The following is a 9,053-nucleotide window of genomic DNA, read 5'->3' as shown; positions in this document are numbered from 1 at the left end:
AAAAAAAAAAAAAAAAAAAGATCCCTGGGGGAGTGGCTCATACTTGTAATCCCAGCACTTTGGGAGGCTGAGGTGGGCAGATCACTTGAGGACAGGAGTTCAAGACCAGCCTGGCCAACTTGGTGAAACCCTGTTTCTACTAAAAATGTAAAAAAATTAGCTAGGCATGGTGGCAGCCACCTGTAATCCCAGCTACTTGGGAGGCTAAGGCAGCAGAATAGCTCAAACTCAGGAAGCAGAGGTTGTAGTGAGCTGAGATCACGCCATTGCAATCCAGCCTGAGCAACAAGAGCAAAACTCCATCTCAAACCAACAAACAACAACAAAAAAGTTATCACATTTTTACTCACTTGCATTTACATAAAAAAGCTAGAAGATCTCTAAAAGAAGAATATACCCTTCTATTACCCTTCTATTTTAATTTTTTAAATTAACAAATAAAAATTATATATTTATGGTGTATACACACGTTTTTGATATATGTGTATGCATCGTGGAATAGTTAAATCAAACTAACACATCCATCACCTCATATACTTATTTTTTCATTCATTCCGAGAACATTTAAAACCTGCTCTTTCAGCAATTTTCAAGTACAAAAACACTATTATTATTTTTTCTTTTTTTAGAGACAGGGTCTCACTCTGTCCCCTAGGCTGGAGTGCAGTGGCACAATCATAGCTCACTTCAGCCTTGACCTCCTAGGCTCAAGCAATCCTCCCGCTTCAGCCTCCCGGGTAGCTGGAACTACAGGCATGTACCACCACACCCAACGCATCTTATTTTTTATTTTTTAGAGACAGGGTCTCACTATGTTACTTAAGCTGGTCTTGAACTCCTGGCCTCAAGTGATCCTCCTACCTCGGCCTTCCAAAGTACTGGGATTGCAGGGGTGAACCACTGCACCCAGCCAAAACACTGTTATTAACTGTAATCACCATATTTAACAATAGATTGCCTAAAGTTATTCCTTCATCTAACTAAAACTTTATGCCCTTTTACCAACATCTTTTCAACCCCAAACCTCAGCCACTGGCAACCATCATTCTATTTTTTTTTTTGACGGAGTGTCGCTCTGTTGCCAGGCTCTTTTTTTTATTTTTTTTTGATACAGAGTCTCGCTCTGTCACCCAGGCTGGAGTGCAGTGGCGCAATCTCGGCTCAGTGCAAGCTCTGCCTCCTGGGTTCACGCCATTCTCCAGCCTCAGTCTCCAGAGTAGCTGGGACTACAGGTGTCCGCCACCATGCCCGGCTAATTTTTTTTGTATTTTTAGTAAAGACGGGGTTTCACCATGTTAGCCAGGATGATCTCGATCTCCTGACCTCGTGATCTGCCCACCGTGGCCTCCCAAAGTGCTGGGATTACAGGCGTGAGCCACCGCGTCCGGCCCATTCTACTCTTCTGAGTTTGACTTTTTTAGATTCCACACATAAGTGAGGTCATGCAGTATTTGTATTTCTGTGCCTGGCTTATTTCACTTCATGTATGTCCTCCAGATTCATCCATGTTCTTGCAAATGACAGCATTTCTTTTTTAAGTCTGAATAATACTCCACTGTGTATATACACATTTTCTTTATACATTACTGTTGGTGGACACTTACATCTCTTCAACATGCCAGTTTCATTTGCCTTGGATATATACCCAGAAATGGAACTGCTGGATCATACAGTAGTTCTATTTTTAATTATTTGAGGAACCTTCATATGGCTACCCATAATGGTTGTACCAATTTATATTCCCCAAACAGTTTACAAGGGTTCTCTTTTCTGTATATCCTCATCAACATTTATCTCTTATTTTTAATTATTCAGAAAAGTCTCATCAACATATATAATATTATTTTTCTGGAGTCTGGGCAAAAAAGAAAGCTAAATGTTCAAAGTACAGTTCTCAAAATTCATGCAAGAGAAAGCAAGCAAGCCACAGACTGGGAGAATATATTTGCAAAAGATTTATATGATAAAGGACTGTTATCCAAAATATACAAAGAACTCTTCAAGCTTAACGATAATAAAACAACCAGCTGGGCATGGTGCTCACGCTTGTGATCCCAGCACTGTGGGAGGTGTGAAGACTGCTTAAGCCCAGGAGTTGGAGACCAGCCTGGGTAACATAGTGAGACCTTGGCTCTACAAAAAAAAAAAAAAAAATCTAAAAATTGGCTGGGTGTGGTTGCTCACATTTGTAATCCCAATACTTTGGGAGGCTGAGGTGGGAAGATTGCTTGAGCTCAGGAGTTCGAGACCAGCCTGGACAACATGGTGAAACCCCATCTCTACAAGAAAAACAAAAATTAGCCAAGCACAGTGGTGCATGCTTGTAGTTCCAGCTACTTGGGAGGCTGAGGTGGGAGGACTGCTTGAGTGTCGAAGCTGAGCCTATGCAGTGAGCCGTGATTGCGCCACTGCACTCCAGCCTGGGTCACAGAGCAAGACTCCGTCTCAAAAAAAAAAAAAAAAAAAAAAAGACTAGAAAGCTGGGCGCAGTGGCTCATACCTGTAATCCCAGCACTTTGGAAGGCTGTTGCAGGAGGATCACCTGAAGCTAGGAGCTCAAGACCAGCCTGGGTAACCTAGCAAAACCCCCTCTCTACACACTGTTTTAAAATTAGCTAGGCATAGTGGCACATCCCTATAGTCTTAGCCACTTGGGAGGCTGAGGTGCGAGGATCAATTGAGTCCAGGAGTTTTAGGATGCAGTGAGTTGTAATTGTGCCACTGTACTCCAGTGCGGGCAACCAAGCAAGACTCTGCCTCTTAAAAAAATGTTTTTTACAAAGTATGATGGCTTGACTAAGGTACCTACAGTAGTGACTGATCATGGTGAGAGATTTAGATACATGATGAAGGTATGGACTGGCTTTGAGTATTTGAGAGAAAAAAATGAATCAAGGTAGACAATGTGGTGCTAAATTATTGATTTTGGGAGAATGTTTGGAGTGGGGGATAGAGCTATTAAGAATAGTTGGGAGGGCCCGGGCGTGGTGGCTCACACCTGTAATCCCAGCACTTTGGGAGGCCGAGGCAGGATGACTGCCTGAGGTCAGGAGTTCGAGACCAGTTTGGCCAACATGGTGAAACCCCGCCCCTACTAAAAAATACAAAAAAATTAGCTGGGCGTGGTGGCACATGCCTGTAATCCCAGCTAGTTGGGAGGCTGAGGCAGGGGAATTGCTTGAACCAGGGAGGTGGGGGTTGCAATGAGCCAAGCTTCTGCCACTGCACTCCAGCCTGGGCAACAGAGCAAGACTCTGTCTCAAAAAAAAAAAAAAAATAGTTTGGAGGAAAAAATAACTCAGTTTTGAACATGATGTTTATGATATATGTAAGACATGTAAGCAATAGACATTGTGATTCTTCTGTTCTCCCTCTTTTATATATAATTTGCTTTTTGTCACAGTGATTATATACCTTTGTTCTAAGAACCATTTTTTAAATTTACCTTTTCAATATGTATTCCCCAGCAAAATTCCTGAGCACATACTTGGTGCTTAATAAATATTTAATAAAGTTCTAAAAAACAAACATCTTTTCCTCTCAACTTTATACGTTATCAATGTGTCCTCATCCAGTTCATAAAATTTCAGACTCTAGGTCTACAGAACAATGCTTGAAGCTTAGAATAATACAGACTATTATTCTGGGTTCAATTCACTTAGTAATCTGGTCAATTCCAACCCCCTCTCAGGCCTGTTTTTAAGGGTCCTAGATTGGATTATATACTTTGTGATTTACCATGAAAAACAGTCAAAAGCTGGGCATAGGGCCAGGCGCGGTGGCTCACGCCTGTAATCCCAGCACTTTGGGAGGCCAAGGTGGGCGGATCACAAGGTCAGGAGATCGAAACCATCTTGGCTAACACAGTGAAACCCCGTCTCCACTAAAAATACAAAAAAAGAAAAAAAAAAGTTAGCTGGGCGTGGTGGCAGGCGCCTGTAGTCCCAGCTACTCAAGAGGCTGAGGCAGGAAAATGGCGTGAACACGGGAGGCAGAGCTTGCAGTGAGCTGAGATTGTGCCACTGCCCTCCAGCCTGGGCGACAGAACGAGACTGTGTATCAAAAAAAAAAAAAACCCAAAAAGCTGGGCATTGGCCGGGCGCAGTGGCTCACACCTGTAATCCCAGCACTTTGGGAGGCTGATCACTGGAGGCCAGAAGTTCAAGACCAGCCTGGCCAACATGGTGAAATGACATCTCTACTAAAAATACAAAAAATTAGCTGGACGTGGCGGTGCGTGCTTGTAGTCCCAGCTACGTGGGAGGCTTGAGGTGGGAGGATCACTTGAACCTGGGAGGTAGAGGTTGCAGTGAGCTGAAATCACACCGTTGTGCTCTAGCCTGGGCGACAGAGCGAGACTCTGTTCTCAAAAAAAAAAAAAAAAAAAAAAAAAGCTGGGTGCAGCTGTGTGTACTTGTAGTCCCAGCTCCTGGGGTGGTTGAGGTGGGAGAATCACTTGAAACCAGGAGTTGAGTCCAGCCTGGGCAAGACAGACAGTGAGCCTCTGTCTCTAAAATACACACAAAGACTCAGACACTCCTACTTGGGGAAGCAGGAACCAGTTTGCTTTTCAAGGTTAGCAGTGAACCAAAGCACATTTCCTAAGATAGTTTCAAGCTAAAGCAGGACTTCCATATTGTGGTTTTGAGCCAGCCCTTCCTTCCCCACCCCTTGTCCCCCAGTAAATCAACTTAGGGATTATTAAAACAGCAGCACACGCTTCAATGGCAACAATCCACAAATCTGCTTCAACTTCTGAAATCCAACATTTGTACTAGGCTTTTGTGTTAAAAAAAATCATCTGACATTTCTGATCTTTGTGAGATCTTGCTTAGTAAAAATTTTGAGGTAGGTGACTAGAGACATTGTATTAGTGTGTTCTCACACTGCTATAAAGAACTACCTGAGACTGGGTAATTTATGAAGAAAACAGGTTGAATTAACTCACAGTTCCACAGGCTTAACAAGAAACATGACTGGGAAGCCTCAGGAAACTTACAATCACGGTGGAAGGCAAAGGGGAAGTAGGCACATCTTCACATGATGGCAGGAGACAGAGAGAAAAGGAGTAAGTGCTACACAATTTTAAACAACTAACTCTCCTGAGAACTCACTCATTATCACAAGAACAGCAAGGGGGAAATCTACCCCCATGATCCAATCACCTCCTACTGGGTCCCTCCTGCAACAATGGGGATTACAATTCAATGTGATATTTGGGTGGGGACAGAGTCAACCTGTATCAGAGATCTTATTTGGGTATTAAGAAAATCCACATAAAACTCTGATAAATAGTAGCGTCTTGTTAGCCTACCCTTCTCAGTCTCACCTACCAGAAAGGCCTCCTGAGAATGGCTGCAGAGGGCGTCTTCTTACTCCTTGTTCTTGCAAAGCAGTGCTCGCTCTCTCTCCTCTGCACACCTAAGCTTGAAACTCTTTCAAGCCAGGGAAATAATCTTAGGTTCGTATTTCCTGATTTAGCTTGGCACAATGCCCTACGATCAAGTGCTTGCTTATTTTTCAATTGGGAATGTCTTTTACATAGGAAGATAAAAATACAGAATTCTGACGCTAAGTAACTGCTTACATGGGGATACTTCCGAGACCAAGGAGCCTAACTGAACAAGAATGTAAACGTTGCTTCCTATGTTCATTAGCTCTATTATTGGTAACACTTTTTCAGACTGAACCATTTTATTAGAACAAGGCTTCTATTTAGAAAAAGCTGCTTAGAATCCTCTTTGCTTAATAAGTGAGGTCAAATGATATTAAGATATAAAAAATGAGCCTGCAGAATCCTCTTCTATTTCTAGTCAACACTGTCATCAATCCACACACAATTAAACAGATAGGAACAATTTATAGGAGTTATCTTCCAATTGCAACAATTCCATTGGTAATAGAACTGAAATGCTAACCACTTGGCAGACTTCACTGAAAAAAATTTCAGGTTGGGCAGTTGGGATAAAATCATGACTAAATACTTGCCAAATCCACCCTCACTTACCTACTCGCAGCATTACCTCCCCCAAATAGTTCCTCAAATAAAAAACCAGATGAGTCAAATCCCAAAACCACTTTGCTGGAGTAACCAAGTTTGGGGGTATGAGCCACAGACCAGAGACACTTGTTATCTGCTCTTCTATTTTCTTGATGGGTAGCAGATGCGCTCTTGCCAACCAGCTATGCAAAGAGTTGATAGTGAGTACAAGACATTCCAGAAAACTGCTTGAGCAGCAGGTCTTTGGAATAATAGTTCTATCAGTACAAAACCACTGCAGCTTATAACCAACCACAACTACAGATTCATCTGTCCTGAATATATATTTTGCAGTTTCTTTCATAAGTTACCAAAAATTAAAACCTTATGTTTGGCAAGTTGTATCCAATCCATCAATCCTCTGTGGTTATTGTTACCATGTCTTCCTTCTTTCACTGATAAACCATTCTCTTCCTTTTTTAGGAGAAAGTCCAAGTTTGATATATTAGAGACCCTGGCCTATTGCCCTACTTGGGATGTTATTTGATGGGCAAAGTGGGGTGGTTATAGTGAAATACATTTGAAAAAGGTAAAACTAAGTTTTAAATCGGTTCCTATAAGCAGGACTGCTCAGACTCTTTATTATAATAATGTACATAGTTTCCAAGGGGTAGGGGAATAAAGTACATAGTATGTGCAAAGCTTATTTATCATACCATTTTCATGGACCACTTTGTGGGATAAGGGTTTGATGGAACACACTGGAAAGTCCTGGGTTAGGTACATGTTGGTTTTTATAGGCAAGCATGGTCCTTGACTTGTTAAGACGTATTCTATGAAAAAAAAAGTTATGAGCTTGAAACAGTCCGCTGAGAAACAAACTTGCAAAACACAACCAAATGACATGCATTCATCTCCAGCCACTGGCTATTTGTGCTTTTGACCGATTTTTCCTAGATGGCACACAAACTGCAAACAAAATTAAATTATTTCCATTTTTTCAGATTTAAAAAAATCCCAGAAGCTCAAACACCTGAAAAATGCTACTCCTAAAGCATACAGTTATGTATCAATAATCCATATACATTTATTTGTAAGGTACAATTTCTAAAATGTTTTCTACATCTAAAAATGTATGAATAAAGACCATGAAATTTAGATTTGGATTTAAATCCTGTCATTTAGCATGTGTGAGGCACTAAAACTATTAATATGTAAGTGACCAAGAGCATTTTCCTCACTTACAAAGTGTAGATAAGAATGCTTGCTTTGTGTGGCAGTTTTGAGGATTAGATGGAAGAGACTGGGCACAATGCCACTACGACTAAAAAAACTACTCTGCCACAACGTAAACCAGGATCCACTCCTGGTATCCAGAACACTTGGTCAATGGATTATGGTCTTGAGATAGTTAAGTAACAATAAAATAAAATCCACACACAGGCAATTGTCATATTATTGTATTTTATTACAGTATGTGTAGTGTATACTAACTTAAAGGGAAAAAATGTAAACAAAATGAAAGTCATGGGGAAAATGGCATCTTGCTTTAGTCTTCAACTGAAAGCTACCCTTAACAATCCATGTATACCACTATGTCAAATTTTAGTCTTCTCTGCAGAATTTTAGACAAATGAAAATGGACAAAGTAACCCCAAAGAGTTAAGCACAGAAAGTGATACTGATTAAAAAGCTGAAAGTAAAATCTACCTTGGCTAGAACTGAACATTCAGATCTGTCTCTCCAGAGGAAAATCTAACTTGAATCATAATGGTTCATATTTTGACTAATTCATACCCTATCAATTAGCTACTTATGACCTGAACATACCTTTTCTCAGCTGCACCTGACAACCTAAAACCCCACTGGGCACGCTGCTTGGCATGTCTTACTGCTCTGAAATCATCTACTTTCTAAAAACCAGAAAATGAGTTCGCTTGTGATTTAAATTTCAAAAAATAGTTGGTAGAAAACACAAAAAGAATCAACCGTTTAAAGTCTTATCCTTTTCTTCACTCTACAACAGCTACTTCTACAAAAAAAAAAGAGTATGTGGATACTTTCTAAGAACTCAGAAACAAGAAAACCAAAATCAGAGGGTGCATGAATATATGTGCACACATTTATACAGACTTAATCTCTAATCCCCCAAGACAGATTTCAACAGGTAATCTCAACATTCCAAATTCAGAAAGCAGAGATAAGCAGTTTTGTTTCTAAATCAGTGGTATTACTAGTTGAAACGTTTAGTAGAATACTGCACTTATAATTCAGCAGTACTTTGATTATATGTCATTTAAAAAATCAAAACAATAACCACATTCCTCTAACAGCAAAGAATTCTCCCACTTTTTATTTTGAAACACTGGTATTTCCATAAACCTGCAAGTGGAAGATAAGCTGTTCAATAAAAGCCTTCATATATATATACATATATATATATATATATTATACAGACATTATTTTAGAAGTCTGTTCTGTTCATATAACAGATTATTTTGGTACTAACAAAAATTGTATACAATCCATCAATTGTATGGCTAGAAATGAAACCATCACTAAACCAAGACACACAGGGCTTTCCTACACTTTGTTTAAGGAAAAAATTCTACATAATTCTTACCGTGTTAGAAGAATAAAGTACATTTGTCATAGTATACATTATTGTATTCCCTTAAAGCAGGGACTATTTAAAGTTTTTAAATTAAACGATGTCCAGCCTTACTTCTGTCTGTACATTCAGGAATAATCATATCACTGGTTACATACAATTCTCATGCAAAAAAAAAAAAAACCCTCAAAAAACAAAAAACCCCTCTGTTAAGTCTAATTAAGCCAAACTAATAAAAGCAATTTAATTAGTAAGCTGTAAATCAGAGAGGTATAGAAATTCAGCAGTTAAACTGTTATTTCCTGCCTATAGTGCTGCTGCTACTCAATCTATTTTCTTCACGTTTAGAAGAATTCATAGGCATCGATGGTAAAAGTAAGAATTTCAATATTGCAGCAAACAACAGAAGAGTGACAGTCCCTAATGTCGTGACAATCTTAATGACCTTTAAAAGGTAAAGGA

The sequence above is a fragment of the Colobus angolensis genome, unplaced genomic scaffold (assembly GCF_000951035.1).
Source record: "Colobus angolensis palliatus isolate OR3802 unplaced genomic scaffold, Cang.pa_1.0 Scaffold54, whole genome shotgun sequence".
In the NCBI taxonomy this organism is placed as follows: domain Eukaryota; kingdom Metazoa; phylum Chordata; class Mammalia; order Primates; family Cercopithecidae; genus Colobus; species Colobus angolensis.
This window is presented reverse-complemented; position numbering follows the sequence as displayed.